The sequence below is a fragment of the Bos javanicus genome, chromosome 14 (genome assembly GCF_032452875.1).
Source record: "Bos javanicus breed banteng chromosome 14, ARS-OSU_banteng_1.0, whole genome shotgun sequence".
NCBI lineage: Eukaryota > Metazoa > Chordata > Mammalia > Artiodactyla > Bovidae > Bos > Bos javanicus.
Genome location: NC_083881.1, coordinates 32,536,371 through 32,556,008, shown reverse-complemented (window position 1 = coordinate 32,556,008; position 19,638 = coordinate 32,536,371). Strand labels below are relative to the sequence as shown.

Here is a 19,638-nt window from a genome sequence, read left to right as displayed (position 1 = left end):
TGTTTTTTGGCCTCCAGGCATGTGCGATTTTAGCTCCCTGAGTAGGGACTGAACCTGCATCCCTTGCATTGGAAAGCAAAGTTTTTTTAACCACTGGACCACCAAGGAACTCCCAAGATGCCCTTTGTGACTGGAGTCCAGAGCAGGATCAGACCCACAGCAGGTCCAGCTTCAGTGCAAGCGGCTCCAGCACTCAATCCTCAGACTCTGGTAGACCCGAAAATGCTTGCCTGTGCCTGGTGAGATGCTGCTTTGAGTGGCTGAGAAGCCTGCATAGGAGAACCACAGCACAGATTCCTAGGCATTCTTAGTAAAGCCCTGTCTGCTTCTCCAGGTAACCAGTTTCCTTTTGAGATACACCTCCTGGTTTTTTACTGGATCCTGGAAGAACACCTGACTCTGGGACATGAATTGGCCATAAGACTTAAGCTGCCTATCATGAACTGGGTATTCTCTGACTCGTCACAAACCATAGCATTTTCTTTTAAGTCTTTATTGAATTTGTTACAGCATTGCCTCTGTTGTTTCTGTTCTGATTTTTTGTACACAAGGTATATGGGATTCTTAGGTTCCTAACCAGGGATTCGAACCTGCGTTCCCTGCATTGAAAAGCGGAGTCTTAACCACTTCACCTCCCTCAAGGGAAGTCCCCAGACAAGAAGACTGAATGTGCACAACAGCAATCCAGAAGGCACAAGCAAGTTACATGTGCAGGTAGCCCAGATTCTTCCAGCACACACTCAGGCTACATTCCTGCTTTCCCTCAATTTATATATACGTCTTCATGGACAGCCCTTCACTAAACAAAACAAAAACCCCTGAGACTGATTTAGACCTAGTCCTGCATGATATAGTGGCATAAAATCAGTAGGCATTATATGTCCACTCAGAAGTATCCTAGAAAGGCAGGCAGAAGGACTACCAAACTTTCATAATATTTACTTTTCCACTTAACTGATCCATTGCCAGAAGTCAGGCACCACTGATTTATGGACAGTGGATAACAGCATAGCTCAGAACAGAAGTGAAATATTGGTTTCAAAGATGTCGAGGGAGAGGTATGTCAAAGAACATCTTTAAATGTGTACAAAAACTTAAGGTATTTGGTACCTATATCTTTTGAGTCTGAAGCAAATTAAAAAAAAAAAAGAAGAAGAATAGAAAGAAAAAGAAAAGAATTTGAAATAATGAACAACAAACAGTATACAAGATGAGGAAAGTGGTGGCTAGAGGCAAAGCATTATTCAGGAAGTTCTTGCATTATTCAGGAAGAAGGTAATGATACTGCTCAATTTCCAATTTTAAGATAAACATGCATCCTATTATCTCTGAGATAACAGCAAAGAACAGAAATTAAGCTCAAAACTTCTAAAAGTGAAAGGAAAAAATGTTAAGCAAGATATTAGCAACTGAAATTCAGCAATAGAAAAAACAGATTATGTCTTTTGATCAGAATCATTTTCTCCCAGAAATGCAAAGTTGGTTTAACATTATAAAATCTAGTAATACAATTCTCCCCATTAATAGACTAAAGGAGAAAAATCATATGCTAATTTCAATATAAACAAAGAAAGACTTTTAAATATAACTGAACTGAACTGACTTTTAAATATAACTTTTAATTTAAAAATCTTAGCAATCTATTAAGAAAACAAAACACCTCTAACTTCATTAAGTGAGTGAGTGAGTGAAGTCGCTCAGTCGTTAAAGGTTTAAAAAAAAAAATCTACTAATATTGCAATGATCATTCTTCTTAAATCCGTTCAGTTCAGTCTCTCAGTTGTGTCCAACTCTTTGTGACCCCATGGAATACACCATGCCAGGCTTCCTTGTCCATCATCAACTCCTGTAGCTTGCTCAAACTTACATCCATCAAGTCGGTGATGCCATCCAACCATCTCATCCTTCGTCATCCCCTTCTCCTCCCACCTTCAATCTTTCCCAGCATCAGGGTCTTTTCCAATGAGGCAGTTCTTCACATCAGGAAGCCAAAATATTGGAGTTTCAGCTTCAGCATCAGTCCTTCCAACGAATATTCAGGAGTGATTTCTTTTAGGACTGACTGGCTTGATCTCCTTCCTGTCCAAGGGATCCTCAAGAGTCTCCTCCAACACTACAGTTCAAAATCATCAGTTCTTCAGCACTCAACTTTCTTTATAGTCCAACTCTCACATCCATACAGGACTACTAGAAAAACCATAGCTTTGACTAGACAGACCTTTGTTGGGAAAACGAAGTTTCTGCTTCTTAATATGCTGTCTAGGTTGGTCATAGCGTTTCTTCCAAGGAGCAAGTGTCTTTTAATTTCATGGCTGCAGTCACCATCTGCAGTGATTTTGGAGCCTAAGAAAATAAAGTCTGTCACTGTTTCCACATTTTTCCCCATCTATTTGCCATGAAGTGATGGGACCAGATGCCATGATCTTTGTTTTTTGAATGTTGACTTTTAAACCAACTTTTTCACTCTCCTCTTTCACTTTCATCAAGAGTCTCTTCAGTTCTTCGCTTTCTGCCATAGGGTGGTGTCATCTGTGTATCTAAGATTATTGATATTTCTCCTGGCAATCTTGATTTCACCTTGTGCTTCGTCCAGCCCAGCATTTTGCATGATATACTCTGCATATAAGTTAAATAAGCAGGGTGACAATATACAGCCTTGACGTATTCCTTTCCCAATTTGGAACCAGTCCTTTGTTCCATGTCTGGTTCTAACCTGCTTCTTGATCTGCATACAGATTTCTCAGGAGGAAGGTAAGGTGGTCTGGTATTCCCATCTCTTTAAGAATTTTCCACAGTTTGTTGTGATCCACACAGTCAAAGGCTTTGGCATAATCAATAAAGCAGAAGTAGGTGTTTTTCTGGAACTTTCTTGGCTTTTTCAAAGATCCAGTGTTTGCTGGCAATTTGATCTCTGGTCCCTCTGCCTTTTCTAAATCCAGCTTGAACATCTGGAAATTCATGGTTCATGTACTGTTAAAGCATGGCTTGGAGGATTTTGAGCATTCCTTTGCTAGCATGTGAGATGAGTACAATTGTGTGGTAGTCTCAATATTCTTTGGCATTGCTTTCCTTTGGGATTGGAATGAAAACGGACCTTTTCCAGTCCTGTGGCCACTGCTGAGTTTTCCAAATTTGCTGGCATTTTGAGTGTAGCTCTTTCACAGTATCATCTTTTAGGATTTGAAATAGTTCAACTGGAATTCCATCACTTCCACTAGCTTTGTTTGTAGTGATGCTTCCTAAGGCCCACTTGACTTCACATTCCAGGATGTCTGGCTCTAGGTGAGTGATCACACCATCACATGGTTATCTGGATCATGAAGATCTTTTTTGTATAGTTCTTCTGCGTATTCTTGCAGCCTCTTCTTAGTATCTTCTGCTTCTGTTAGGTCCATACCATTTCTGTCCTTTATTGTGCCCATCTTTGCATGAAATGTTCCCTTAGTATCTCTAATTTTCTTGAAGAGATCTCTAGTCTTTCCCAGAGCCTTTTTTTTCTTAAATCAGGACACAGTCAAAAAACATAAAGTATTACAACTTCTATTCAACACTGTATTAGAGATCTTAGTCAAGAGAATAAGACACAGTAGAAAAAAAAAAAAAGACAAAAACCAAAAACTATTGAGACTGAAAAGAAAAAAATGGCCATTTTTCTTTGTTTCACTAATAACAGCCATCATATGAAGACTGAGAAAAAGAGAAAACTTAAAATGACTAGAAAGAAACAAATGACACTATCATTTTCACAAACAATACACTGTCTACAAAGGAAAATTCAAAATAATTTCAGGCTACTGCTAAGTCGCTTCAGTCGTGTCCGACTCTGTGCGACCCCATAGACAGCAGCCCACCAGGCTCCCCCAACCCTGGGATTCTCCAGGCAAGAACACTGGAGTGGGCTGCCATTTCCTTCTCCACTGCATGAAAGTGAAACGAGAAAGTGAAGTCACTCAGTCGTGTCCGACTCTTAGAGACCCCATGGACTGCAGCCTACCAGGCTCCTCCGTCCATGGGAATTTGGCATGTTTCTAGATGCGCATTTAAAATAAAAATTAAAACCTTCCTTCATCATAATGAAATCCACTTTCTAGTCCAATCTCAGAAAATGAGCAGTGGTAACACCTCCTCGTGCTTCTTTCTCAGAACAGATCAGACCTGAAACCCTCTGTGTCAGGACTTCACCAAGCTCAACAATTTTCCCAAATTGCACTTTCAAATATATACTGAAATACAGAAGAAAGCAAACTAATCAATATAGATTTGCTAGCATCTTCACTGGACCAGCATCGAGTAAGAATGATTAATTTATCTATCTGTAGCTCACTGATGCATTTGTTCTACATTAATGAAAAGCAAGTGTGGACTCCACTGGATATTCAATGATAAAATCTCAGGGTTAATGAAGAAAATTTCAAGTTGAGAATTAAACCATAGTACATATGCTATGGTTTTAATGAATAATCTTCATTATTTAGTCAACATGAGACATTGTGAGAAAAAAGAAAAAAACATCCTCCATTTAAGAAACTCAGATGTAAACCCTTTGGGAGCGTACTTAGTCACTTAGTCGTGTCTGACTCTTTGCAACCCCGTGGACTGTAGCCTGCCAGGATTCTCTGTCCGTGGGATTCTCCAGGAAGAATGCTGGGGTGGGTAGCCATCCCCTTCACTAGGGCATCGTCCCAACCCAGTGATAGAACTCCAGTCTCCTGCACTGGCAGGCAGATTCTCTACCATCTGAGCCACCAGGGAAGCCCCCATGAGAGACAGAAGGCAATCAATTCAACAAACAACAATGCCCTTTATTTCTGCCTCATCTTCCTCAAGCTCGCATAGATTGAATGGAGTCATATAAACAGACATGTTTTAACTTTACACCAATTACAATATTTGTACCTACAAGGATAACCTAGGACTCTTCTGTTACAAACAACAGAAAATCCAAATCAGTCTGTCACACACACAAATAAGGGGATCAGTTGACTCACACAGCTGATTACACTGATTTTAATTCCTTTTATCTCTGTAGATCTTCTTTTAAACCTTCTTTGAGGTCTTCTCATATTTTTCATTGTGAAGCTTTGAAAGAGTCAAATGTTTTGCCTGCTTTGTATATAAAGTAAAGACTACTTTCTGTTTCTGAAGACCATGCAGTTTTTACACATTTATTCATTCAACAAGCATTCAATTAACTTCTACGATGCCTATACTACAAGTTAGATACTCTGGGGAAAAAAATTAGAGGAAAAAGCCAACAATATGTTTAGAAAGACAAATCATAACCCAAAAAGTAGCGAAGTAACAACGTGGTTAACCACAAAAATGAGTGGCTTGGCCCCTAAATGCAAAAGGAGTTCACAGAAATGGAAAATCTAGAGAAGTTAGGAGAGTACAAACATATTTAATGAAAGAGGCTTAGCTTAACTATATCCTGGTGAGCAGCACATGTTGAAAAGGGAAGGTACACTAAATTCCCTACACTCAGACCTTCAAGTCGCAAACTTTCAAAGGTGCAAACGTGTGTTCCATCAAAGTCAGGTGTGAGTGAAATTGCAGCCTGCCCTCCGTCTCCTACTTCTGGATCGCTCAGGTCTACCATGTCCCAGCTCCTCTCTCTTCTCCAGTCAGCAACTCTTCTTGCCTGGTCACAAGATGCCAGCGCTTGTCTGCCAGCTGTTATATTATACTACTGTACTTTTCAAGGTACTGTACTGTAAGACTGGAGCTTCCCAGGTGGTGCTAGTGAAAGAACCCACCTGCCAATGGAGGAGACTGGAGTCTGGCATGGCAATACACTCCAATATTCTTGTCTGGAGAATCCCCATGGACAGAGGAGCCTGGTGAGCTACAGTCCACAGGGTCTCAAAGAGTCAGACACGAATGAAGCACTTGGCACGTACTGTAAGATTAAAAATGCTTTATTTTTGTGTTTATTTTATGTATCATTTGTGTTAAAAGTATTATAAACCTATTACAGTAAAGTACTATATAGTCAATTGCACTAGTTGGGTACTTAGGCCAACTTTGCTGGACTTAAAGCAAAACAGAACTCATTTGTATGTAGCAGACTTGCTGCAGTAGACATTGGGATATGTGTCCAGATCCTTCCTGCAAAAACAAAAGCTCATTCTGCCAGCTGCCAGGAGTGTTGACTCTGAAAGGCTCTCACCTGAGGCCTTGCTCAGAACTGTCCTTGCACAGGAGGCAGCTGCCTCATCCAAGGTCACATTCTCTCTCTGTTGGAAGCCTGCTTCTAATGACTGGAATACAAAGGGCTGACCCTTCGGCTTTTATTGGAGCAACCTTGAAGGGTCTTCTAGTTCCAGGACTCCTGAGGTAATCTTCCCTACGTGCTCAGCTGAGGACTCTGTTGTCACTGCCTTGGAGTATATTCTTCCTCTGTGTGTCTTAGTCACTCAGTTGTGTCCGACCCTTTGCAACCCCATGGACTGTAGCCCACCAGGATCCTCTGTCCATGGAATTTTCCAGGCAAGAATACTGGAGTGGGTTGCCATGCCCCTCTCCAGGGGATCTTCCCTACCCAGGGATTGAACCCAGATCTCCTGCATTGCAGACAGATTCTTTACCATTTGAGCTGCCCGGAAAGCCCGACTTTTCTCTTACTTCCTCCTCTACTCAAATTCACTTCCCTCACTCCCTTCAAGCTGCTGCTCCCATAAGCATCCCACAGTTAAACCTCTGCTTGCAAATCTCCACTTCAGAGTATGCTTCCCAAGGAACCTAGTCTATGACATTATAGAAGAAAGGGAAAATATTCCATGTAGAAAGAATGTCAAACAAAGACTTGGTATTACATGTATTGGGGCAACCGGACAAACTAGCCTGGCTACCACTGAAGGGACAATGAAAACCATGATTAAGTAGACGCTGAAGGACTCTGAATGCCACCCTGGTTTGGAATTTATCCCATAATTCAGTGTTTCAAATTCTTTGCATCTTCAGAGGCCCAGCCCTGTGATTTTATCATCTGGATGCAGTGCCAAACATGACACGATGCAAGCTTGAAAGTTCTCTAAAGTTTGAATACTCTGAAAATTTACATGAACCTTACATTTTGCTCATGGTTATAGGCATCTGTCATAATGAACGCCTGCTCTTGTTTAAGAGGCACGACCATAGTGAGTGCAGAACAGTGTATTTTGTTGTTGCTGTTTAGTCACTAAGTTGCGTCTGACTCTTTGCAACCCCCATGGACTGCGGCCCACCAGGCTTCTCTCTCCATGGGACTCTCCAGGCAAGAATACTGGAGTGGGTTGAAATTTCCTTTTCCAGGATACCTTCCTGACTCATGGATCAAACCTTCATCTCTTCCATTGTAGATTCTTTACTGCTGACCATCAGAGAGCCCATATATTTATTTTTTAGTAGAGAAATACACGGTAAATATCACTGTTTGGGTGGTCAGTGTTAGCCACATGTAGAATGGATCAGGACAGGGCAATATGATGGACTTGTGCAGGTGCCAGGATTATGTTGGCGATGATTCAAAGAGAAAGGGAAGTGTTTTACACAAGAGTCTTTTCACAAGACCTAACTGAAAGGATTTGATAATTCACTGGATATATTTGTTGAAGGAAAGGGAGGAGAGAAAGATATCTGGGTCTTGGGAATAATTCTTAAACCACCACTGAAACATAGACGCAAGGAGAATAGGACTTCTTGTGATGTTCTGGCTCCTTTTTTGTCACTTCGAGTTTAAGGCACCTAAAAGATGTTCTACATAGAAAAGCCTTTCAAATAGTACCCACTCAAAAATATCTGTAGGGTGGGCCATGTATCAACCCATTGATGTTACAGATTTCAGTCTGGCCTTATAAGTAACTAAGTTAATTTCAGACGCTCAGTCATGTCCGACTGTTTGCAACCCTGCGGACTGTAGCACACCAGGCTCTTCTGTCCATGGGATTTCTTAGGCAAGAATACTGGTGTGGGTTGCCATTCCCTTCTCCAGGGGATCTTCCTGATCCAGACCCGGGTCTCCTGCATTGAGGGCAGATTTTTTACCATCTGAGCCACCAGGGAAGACCAGTCTGGCCTTTCATGTCCAAATGAAATGCAGTGTATTTCCTCTACAAAGCTTTTGGTCACCTTCTTGAGGCCATCTCAGTTTTAAAGCCTCTTCATGCTTAGGGCAATTGATTCCTGAGTATTCTGACAAGGATCTGGTGCACAGCTTGAAATAAAGAGTTTTGTGAAGCCAGTTAGCAAGTAAAATCCACAGTTCTGTGTTAATAAAGTGCTTAAAAGAGAAATTGAGGGAGTGGGTACAGCATGATTCAAGGGTTGTTTCTGAAAATGTTTGGCTCACTCCTTTCCACCTCCTCACCTGGCACTATTTCTACTCACCTGGTCCTCATTTTCACCCTACCTGCTCCCATCCTCTCAATATCATCATTTCTGATTTCATCAACTCTATTAGTGTTTTCCTCCCAACCTCTGCCAAAACTCTCCATGAAGGATCTAATTGGCAAGAAAAGTACCATTAACATGCAAATACAGTACTCACATGGGCCTCAGTAAGGGCCTCTAGAAGACGAAATGATATTAAAGAACTTCATACTAAAAGAAATAAGGAACAGTGCAGTAATACAGAGAGCTTGAAAAATTGGATGGTTTGTGGGAGCGAAAAGTGCCTATCAACTTGGTACCTTATATAAAAACTATAAACCATTATTATTTCCATTCTTTTTGTAGGTCAAATACAGTTATAAAAACATTGCAAATGTAATCTCAAATTCATTTCTTCTACATTTTTAATGGCTCTAAAATATCCTACCTGGGGAGAGGTTTATTTAACTTTTTTTAAAATGTTTGGTAAGAGGAATAAGAATGAAAGCCAGCTGCAAGAAATGGGCTACCGTGCATCACTGGGATAACTCAGAACAAGGGAGACCAAGTCCCTTTCCTCGTGGAGAATATATTTATAAGGGAGAGTCAAGTATTGAACAAATGAATAAGAAAAAAATGCCAGAGATTGATGAGTATGGAAATAAAATAGTGTTGCATGATGGAGACTAACTGGGAAGCTGTTAGATTGAGTGGTCCATGGGAAATCCCTAGTAGTCCAGTGGCTAGGACTCTGCACTTTTAGTGCCAAGGGACTAAGAACCCACCAGCCAAGCAGTATGGCCAAAAAAGAAAAAAAAAGGTCATCTGTGAGAGCCTCTTTGATGAGATATTTAAACTTCTGAATGGAAGAGAAGCCAGCACAGGAGATGAGGGGAAAACTTTCAAGCACAGAAAACGGATCAAACAAAGACCCTGAGTCTCAGATCTTGCCTTCTAGGAAGCTTCATCTCTGCTCCTCAATAGACTCATCCCAGGAGACATCATCCTGCAAATAAATTCTCCCTAAACAATCCAGAAGAAGCCAAAGAAATATTTCCAAAAAGAAAGTCAGTAAGAGTGTGTATCAGTAGGAAGCATCATTCAAATGTATCCTGTAGTGCACCTAATTTATTCAGATTATGGGTGGGTCACTTTATCATTTATATCAAACTTGTATTCAGCCTTATTTCAGAAAGAATTGAAGGCACTCTCCAAAGAAGCAGAACTTATGATAAAATGGCATTAACAAAAAGTGGGAGGGAAAAGATAAAGTAAAACAAATGATGACAATATGGGAAAAAGAATGAGTGTATGAGTTGTCATGATAATAGCCTACATTCTGACTATCATTAGGCTATGAGTTTTCCAGAAATCTATGCAAAAAAATAAAAAAAAAAAAGGAGGGAGGAATACTTATAGGTACACAATTCAGAATATTTATATACTATTTTTGACATTATTAAAATGTGCAGTAGCTCTTACAAAAGATGCTGCCTAATGTTATGAGCATGCCACTCCACACATCCCATAGTAGACAAAATATGCATTTTCATGGTCTAATTTGAAAAATGACTCTCAGTAGCAGTTTCTGAAATCACTCCATAGTTCAGCTCAGCAAAAGTAATTCTTCCATGGGGCAACTTTATACAGACTGGGTATCCAAATCACTGCTCAACTAACTGTATACTAAAATACACTTTTAATAACTTGAGAACTTAATGCACTTCAGGAATTCTTCTCTAAATATTATTTCTCAAAACTGAACTATTTACAAACCAAGCAACTCTGATCTCTGTCTTGGATTCCTGACAATCTCTAGATCATAGCAATGAGATGTAGCTAAGTGTACACAGACCTCAATATCTTAACTTAATGTTAAGCAAGAGTTAGACTGAAAATAATTCTGCAAAAGCTAAGACTTTTTGTGAGCTTCCAGAAAGCAGAGTATTTGTCACCTGTGCAGCAGACGAGATGGTTAGACAGCATCACCGACTCAATGGACATGAATTTGAGCAATCTCTGGGAGACAGTGAAGGACAGGTAAGCCTGGCATGCTGCAGTCCACGGGATCACAAAGAAGCGAACATGACTTCACAACTGAACAACAACAACATACAGATATATATATGCATATATATTTTAGTATTTATTTATTCACTTCGCTGTCCAGGGTCTCAGTTGTGGCATATGGACTTTTTAGTTGCAGCATGTAAACTCCCAGGTTTACATGGGACTCAATTCCCTGCCCAGGGATAGAACCCAGGCCTTTTGCATTGCAAGTGCGGAGTCTTAGCCACTGGACTACCGAAGAAATCTCCATCTGCATATTTTAACAGTGTTGTTTTTCATATCATTGTTATATCACTAAGAGGAAAGATACTAGGGAATGTTTCCAGAAATATTTCCGGTCAGAATAGAATAATGCTCTGTTTTCCATGGGGTCGCTAAGAGTCGGACACGACTGAGCGACTTCACTTTCATTTTTCACTCTCATGCATTGGAGAAGGAAATAGCAACCCACTCCGATGTTCTTGCCTTGAGAATCCCAGGGACCGGGGAGCCTGGTGGGCTGCCATCTATGGGGTCGCGCAGAGTCGGACACGACTGAAGTGACTTAGCAGCAGCAGCAGCAGCTATTTAAATTATATAATTTTATACAATGTTAAGATGGTTATTATATTTGGGAAATAAAAAATGTATTGGGAAAAGGTGAAATAACCAAAACAACACTAGATCCTATGGAGAGAATTCTTGGGGGTACAAGAGTAGTGAATTAATGTCTCAGAAACATGCACCTTCAATGTCTTATACAATGGAGTTCACTCCATACAAATAGAAACGTTATTTCAATGTATAGGCAAATCAAATGCATTCTCAATTCAATACATCTTGATCACTATGAATTTAGATCAATATGTTCAAACAGTGAAGGAATACACTCCTGTATGCTGCAGGTTACACTTCAAAAAGAAACTGATCTTTTTATGTTAAAGGAACAACTTACAATCTAAAACTATCAATGTATTTCACATAGAGCACTATCCAACTATCAGATGATTTAGACACTGATACTAATTCATGTTTAGATGTCTTTCTGTTGCTAAGAACTTTCAGGAACAAAAATAATAACAACAGAAGCTATTCTATTAACAATCTGCCCTTTACCTTATTCAATTTACATACTTGATTTCAAGGCTAAATGTCTTGAAAACTAATCTCTAAATGTGAATTTTAAATATGAATTTTTTACTTCTTATAGTATAATGATGGAATATATTGACGAGCATGAAGTGGACCAAGCACCAAGACAATCAAGGTGTGCTTCTGCAAAATTATCAGAACAGAATGGTTCAGAGTGTCCCGAGTGTGTCAGTCTTTTCTATTAATAAATATACAGGAGTTTTTGAGGACAGGAAACCTTTTATATAAATTTATACTTCTCAGTATGTGATACAGCATCCAATAAGTACCAAATGAGTGGAAATGAAGTTCCAAACATGATGCACTGAAGAATTTAATAGCTTTTGAAAAGACAAACTTGTGATGAATTTTCAAGACAGTGAAATCTCCCATAAACTGCTGAGAACATTTCCAGATTCCTACTACAAAATATAACTCATACACAAACCATAATTTTGAGATGTGACAGGTTGGTCCTGATTGTCTTCATTCATAAATGTACTGACAACTATTTAGTAGAATACCTACTACGCACCCCCTTCATGGATCACAGCCTTGTCATGGTGAAGGGGCTTGCATAACTCAATGAAGCTACGAGACATGTCTTGCAGGGCCACTCAAGACAGACGGGTGATAGTGGAGAGTTCTGACAAAACATGATCCACTGGAGCATGGGATGGCAAACCACTCCAGTATTCTTGCTGTATATTGTCACCCTGCTTATTTAACTTATATGCAGAGTACATCATGAAAAATGCCAGGCTAGATGAATCACAAGCTAGAAACAAAATTGCCATGAGAATTATCAACAACCTCAGAAATGCAGTTGGTACCACTCTAATGGCAGAAAGCAAAGAGGAACTAAAGAGCCTCTTGATGAAGGTAGGAGTGGAGAGTGAAAAAGCTGGCTTAAAACTCAGCATTCAAAAAACCAAGACCATGGATCCAGTCCCATAACTTCACAGCAAATATAGGAAGAAAAAGTGGAAACAGTGTCAGACTTTATTTTCTTGGACTCTAAAATCACTGTAGACAGTGACTGCAGTCACAAAATTAAAGGACGCTCGCTCCCTTGAAGAAAAGCTATGACAAACCCATACAGCATATTAAAAACAGAGATGTCACTTTGCCAACAAAGGTCCATATCGTCAAAGCTGTGGTTTTTCCAGTAGTCATGTACTGGTGTGAGAGCTGGACCATAAAGAAGGCTGAGTGCCGAAGAATTGATACTTTTGAATGGTGGTACTGGACAAGACGACTCTTGAGAGTCCCTTGGACAGGAAGGAGATCAAACTAGTCAATCCTAAAGGAAATCAACCCTGAAAATTCATTCAAAGGACTGATGCTGAAGCAGAAGCTCCGATACTTTGGCCACCTGATGGCCAAAGTCAGCATCACTGACTCAATGGACATGAGTTTGAGCAAACTCCAGGAGATGGTGAAGGACAGGGAAAGCATGGCATGCTACAATTCATGGGGTCGCAAAGAGTCAGATACAACTGAGAGACTGAACAACAACATAACTTTGTCATGTATCTTCCTCCATGTTAAACGCAAATGCACTTGAGAGAGGGAGGAGTTATGCACTAAGCCTTGTAGAGCTGTGTGAATTAATTTATCAGGCCCTCTGTAGGAAGCAGATATTAAGAAGTGGAAAATATGGCTGAAAGTGAATTAGGTAATTAAGTACATAATTATGTTATTCACTGTACATAAAGGTTAATTAATGGGATGTGGGATATTTTGCTCTAGGTCTTAAAGGAATATACATCAAGATGGTATTTGCTAGCTGGTTCTACCTTCAATGTTTTTACTCCATAGAAAGGAAAAATATACACAACTCAATGTTTTGTTTAATTCAATTAAACAAACTGAATAAAATTTTGTTTAACATCGGCTGAGCACCTGATTTATAGTCTGGGCTCCACTAGACACTAAAGTAGATACACAATAAAGCAGGAGGCACTTGTTTCCCACCTTCAGGAACTTAAGATCTACTTCTAGATACAAGACATGATATATGAGCAAATACTTATTGTTATCACCTTACTGATGTTCACATATCCTTCACTGCAGAAGAAGGGCCCTCTCTCTCATTGGATAGACTGTCCTCTACTATTAGGAGTGGACAGAGGAATGGCATAGAAAGGGCAGTCCTCTTTAGGTCTGCCATCATCCACTTTTTTATCATATGCATTTTAGTGTTATAAAATTCCCTCTCCACCCCGCTTGAGCTGCATCTCACAAATTTTAACATATCTTCCATTTCATGGTTTGATGTATTTTTATTTCCTTGTGATTTCTTCTTTGACCAGTAGATTAGGTAGAAGTGTGATGTACAGCTTCCCAGTGTTGGGGGAATTTTCCTCTTTTCTTTCTGTTACTGACTTCTAGTTTTATCCCACTGTGATGGAGAAAACATTTGTATGATTTCAATTGAGGGTTGTTTTCTGGTTCAGGGAATGGTCTGTCTCTATATGCATTCCAAGCAACTTGAAAAGAATGCGTTTTCTGCTGCTGTTGCATAGAGCAGTCTACAAATGTCAACTAGATCCTGTTGTGTGATGTGCTGTTGCTTTCTCCTGTAGCATTTCTGATTTCCTGTCAAGTTGCTCTTTCAATTGTCAAGAGAGGGGTTTTGAAATCTTGAACTATAATTACAGATTTGTTTTTCTTTTTTGTTCTATCAGTTTCTGCTTCATACATTTTGTAACTCTGCTGCTCAGTACATACACACTCAGGATTGCTCTTTCTCTTGGTGGGTTAACCCTTCTATTATTATGCAATGACAATTCCTGTCTCTGGTAATTTTCTATTCTCCAAAGTCTACTTTATCTGACATTAACATAGCCACGCCTGCTTTCTCTGGATGTCTGCATATTTTTTCCACCCTTTTACTTGTATCCTGCTTATATCTTTATATTTGAAATGAGTTTCTTAGAGATAGCATTTAGTTGGATCGTGTTTTTAATCCATTCTGACAATCTATCTTTTAACTGGTATATTTAGACCATTTGCATTCAATTATTGACATATTAGGACTAAAGCCTGCCCTGTTTTTTTGTTTTTCTGTCTGTTCTCTCTTTTTTCCCTCCATTTTCCTGTTCCTATGGGTTATTTTCACATTTTTAAAAATTTCTTTTTTATTTACCTATATTTTTTGAGGGCATCTTATTGTATAGATTTTTTACTTGCCCTAGTATTTCAACTCCTAAAAGATGATGCTGTGAAAGTGCTGCACTCAATATGCCAGCAAATTTGGAAAACTCAGCAGTGGCCACAGGACTGGAAAAGGTCGGTTTTTCCCAAAGAAAGGCAATGCCAAAGAATGCTCAAACTACCGCACAACTGCACTCATCTCACATGCTAGTAAAGTAATGCTCAAAATTCTCCAAGCCAGGCTTCAGCAATACAAAACCATGAACTTCCACATGTTCAACCTGGCTTTAGAAAAGGCAGAGGAACCAGAGATCAAATTGCCAACATCTGCTGGATCATGGAAAAAGCAAGAGAGTTCCAGAAAAAACATCTATTTCTGCTTTATTGACTATGCCAAAGCCTTTGACTGTGTGGATCACAATAAACTGGGGAAAATTCTGAAAGAGATGGGAATACCAGACCACCTGACCTGCCTCTTGAGAAATCTGTATGCAGGTCAGGAAGCAAGAGTTAGAACTGGACATGAAACAACAGACTGGTTCCAAATAGGAAAAGGAGTTCGTCAAGGCTGTATATTGTCACCCTGCTTATTTAACTTATATGCAGAGTACATCATGAGAAACGCTGGGCTGGAGGAAGCACAAGCTGGAATCAAGATTGCCGGGAGAAATATCAGTAACCTCAGATATGCAGGTGACACCACCCTTATGGCAGAAAGTGAAGAAGATCTTAAGAGCGTCTTGATGAAAGTGAAAGAGGAGAGTGAAAAAGTTGGCTTAAAGTTCAACATTCAGAAAACTAAGATCATAGCATCTGGTCCCATCATTTCATGGCAATTAGATGGGGAAACAGTGGTAACAGTGGCTGACTTTATTTTCTGGCTCCAAAATCACTGCAGATGGTGATTGCAGCCATGGAATTAAAAGACAGTTACTCCTTGGAAGGAAAGTTATGACCAACCTAGATAGCATATTCAAAAGCAGAGACATTACTTTGCCAACAAAGGCCCGTCTAGTTAAGGTTATGGTTTTTCCAGTGGTCATGTATGGATGTGAGAGTTGGACTATAAAGAAAGCTGAGCACCGAAGAATTGATGCTTTGAACTGTGGTGTTGGAGAAGACTCTTGAGAGTCCCTTGGACTGCAAGGAGATCCAACCAGTCCATCCTAAAGGAGATCAGTCCTGGGTTTTCATTGGAAGGACTGATTTTGAAGCTGAAACTCCAATACTCTGGCCACCTGATGTGAAGAGCTGACTCATCTGAAAAGACCCTGATGCTGGGAAAGATTGAGGGCAGGAGGAGAAGGGGTGACAGAGGATGAGATGGTTGGGTGGCATCACCGACTCAATGGAGTTTGGGTAGGCTCCAGGAGTTGGTGATGGACAGGGAGGCCTGGCGTGCTGCAGTTATTGGGGTTGCAAAGAGTTGGACATGACTGAGTGACTGAACTGAACTGAACTGAGGCTTCCCAGGTGGCACAGTGTTACATAAAGAATCTGCCTGTCAATATGGGAGACGCAAGGGGCTCGGGTTCAATCCCTGGGTTGGGAAGATCCCCTGGAGGAGGAATTGGCAACCCACTCCCATTATCTTGCATGGATAATCTCCATGGACAGAGGAGCCTGGTGGGCTACAGTCCATGGGGTCACAAAGAGTCAGAGACAACTAAGAAACTGAGCTTGCATGGATAATCTCCATGGACAGAGGAGCCTGGTGGGCTACAGTCCATGGGGTCACAAAGAGTCAGACACAACTAAGAAACTGAGCACGCATGTACATACTACATATTATACCATACATGCAGAATTAATCAACAGGTGTTGTCATTTTACCAGCTCAAGTGAGGAACGGAAACCTTACCTCCTTTGTACCCCTTTTCTCTTCCCTGATTATATTAATAATACAATTTTCTTAAGTATTTCTTCTATATACATTTACAACCACATTTGGCAATGTCATAATTAGAACTTCAATCATACATAATTTAGTAAATTCAAGAGGAGAAGGAAAATGTATTACCTGTACTCATTTTTGTATTATCTGTACTCATTTGTGTTTTTGCTCTCTCCATGTTCTTTCTCTTGCCTGATGTTCTAAACTTCCTTCTTCTTTTATCATTGCCTTTCTGTTTAGAGAAATTCCTTTAGCCGTACTTTTCAGGAAGGACTGTTGGTGACAGATTCTCTTGGTTTCCCTTTTATTTCTGAAGGATATTTTCTCTATAGAATTCTAGATTCTTTTTATATTTTTTCAGCACTTGAAAAATACTGTTCCATTGCCTCCTGACCTCCGTGGGTATGATGACAAATCTGGTGTCATTCTAATTGTTTTTTCCTCTATAGGGATAGTGTTGCATTTCTCTGGCTGCTTTCAGGATTTTAATCTCTTCTTTTTTCTCTAGAAATTTCATTATGATGTCTCTTGGCATGGATTTTATTACAGGGGTGGCCTTGTTACCACTGTTTTCTTAAACTGAAGTACAGTTGATTACAATGTACACAGGTACACAGCAAAGTGATTCATATATATATGACTATGTGTGTACATATATATATATATGAATATATAATCTTTTTCAAATTCTTTTCCATTATGGATTGTTACAAGATATTGAGTAGAGTTCTCTGTGCTATATTGCTTGTTATTTCTTTTATATACAGTGGTGTGTATCTGTTGATTGCAAAGTCCTAATTAATCCCTCCCTCCCCCTTTCCCCCTTTGGTAACCATGCATTTGTTTTCTACATCTGTGGATCTGTTTCTGTTTTGTAAATAAGTTTATCTGTATCATTTTTTTTTGTTTTTGGATTCCACATACAAGTGATTTTATATGGTGTAGGATTTCCCACACTTGTGTGTGTCAGTGTGAGGATGACCCACACACACAAGAGTGAGTGTGACCATGCTTGAATCAAGATATGTGACTGCCCTGAGCACCATCCCAACCAATAATTTTCAGTGACAAAATGTTAGAAATAAGTAAACTAAGTAAGAAATTAACTAAGTAAATAACCTGTACAGGTTAAAAAAAAGATACAAGTGTTCTCACAACCAGTATATGTTACCCTTGCTATTGTTTTAAGTAAGATTCATGTGCTGTTTTTAAAGTGTCTCACTCCAATGTGTTTTCTTAAAACAGTCCCAACAAGATCTGTAAAGGGAAGGTACTGTCTGGTTCTGTATATTTTCAAAACTAAAGTAAGCTTATGTCACCAACTCCAGTGTCTCAACACACACACACACACACACACACACACACACACACACATCACAACAAAGCACAGATAATAAAAACTGGCATCACCTAATGATTTCAATTTGTGATTGGTAAATGGAGATTTTAGCTTATATCATTGTTTCTTACAATGTGACCCAAGAATTAAATATGTTACAGTCCTTTGTGCTACTTTCTACTAAATTCAGATGCCTCAGCTCCTGTTCTGATCTCTTGAAGCAGTTTTTATGAGCACCATTAACTGAAGTCCTGAGAGCTTTGAGGAGAATGATAGATCAGTATGTCCATTTTACACTAGTTTCACTAATTTTCTAGTATGAGGAGATTTTCCAATTTTGTAAAGTATATGTAATTCTACTCTCAAAAACTAAGCTCTCTCATGATTAAAAAAAAAAAAACAAAACTGTTGCATAAGGAACTCTTCTTCAAATAGAAGAGAACTTACCCATTTTCTCCCTTTAATCACTTACAGTGCACATCAACCTTAAAAAATTAACTACTCAAACTGTAATCCAAGCTAATAGAGGAGTATATGTAATATGTTACTCTCCCAAATCAATAAAATACAAAGTGTATAACTCTGTCCTTGTTTGTTTTTTAGTAAGGAGGTCTAACACTTCATGACACAGTTTTACCATCACTTACAATTTATCAGTGGAACTAGCCAGTCAGTGCCTGAACATGTGAACATTTAATAAAAACCAAGTTGGATCTATTTCCTAATTATGTAGTACGTTTACATATATTCCAAACTCTATTGTTATCACTTGGAGAGAATCTGGGGAATTTTAAAAGTTAACAAACACCAACAGCATCTATTAAAAACTATACTTTATATTCTAGAGAACACTCCAAATGCATTTATGTTTCTTTTGATGTAATCAACTGTGCCACAGAGGGTTATTATGTTTCTCCTTTAAATATATGTAGGTATATTTAGTATATGTATATACATAATTTAATATATATATACACAAAATTGTATATAGTCTCTAATCTTTAAAGTCAAAGAAAGGAATTCAAGTAGCTCCAGCAATTCTGTTAATACCCTATTAATACTCTGCTTTTGTGGACCTTTGTTCACACTTTTGGCAAAAACAAGAATCAATACATATACTGTAGGACTTTATGAATACTCTACAACAATGAGTTTGGGTTGAAATAATGGTTGCATATCTCAAGACAGTACATCGTTAACTTAAAAGTTGGTCAGAAAAATAAGAGATCCTGAAAATCTTGGGAATGTGAAACCCGTTCTGATCACACCCTTGTCTGCTCCCTTTTTGTGATGGGACATTAATTTGCATTCTTGTTTTTCCTGCAGTTGTCATTCTCCTTTCATCTGTCCTGGCGAAGGTGCTCCATCCTCCGCTTAGCTCTTCCTCTTGCCGCGTTTCAGTCTTAAAACACCGCGGTCATGTAAAATTCAAAAATGACCACAATGTTTTGGGGTTTATTGTGGGGAGTGGGGAATTTCGACCCCCTCCCCACATCCTCTCACAGTAGGTCGGTGCCCAACTGGCCGGCTGAACCAGAGAGGACGGGGGCCGTGGGGACCCCCTCCCCGCCGGTCTCTGCAGCTGCCCAGAGCCCTGGCCACCGGCGGGACGCTCTGCCCCTTTCGGCTTTCAGTCATTCTCTCCTGTTCTCCCGCTCTTCTTTTCTCCTACAGTATTTTGTCATCAGTTCTCTGATGGCGAGAAAAAAACAGCTCA

General features: G+C 39.5%; 1 protein-coding gene across 2 annotated transcripts in view; it reads right to left on the bottom strand.

Moving 5' to 3' along the window:
- C14H8orf34 (chromosome 14 C8orf34 homolog) overlaps window positions 1-19,638 on the bottom strand; it is a 364,940-nt gene that overhangs the window by 343,764 nt on the left and 1,538 nt on the right. The gene's annotated exons all lie outside the window — the stretch shown is intronic.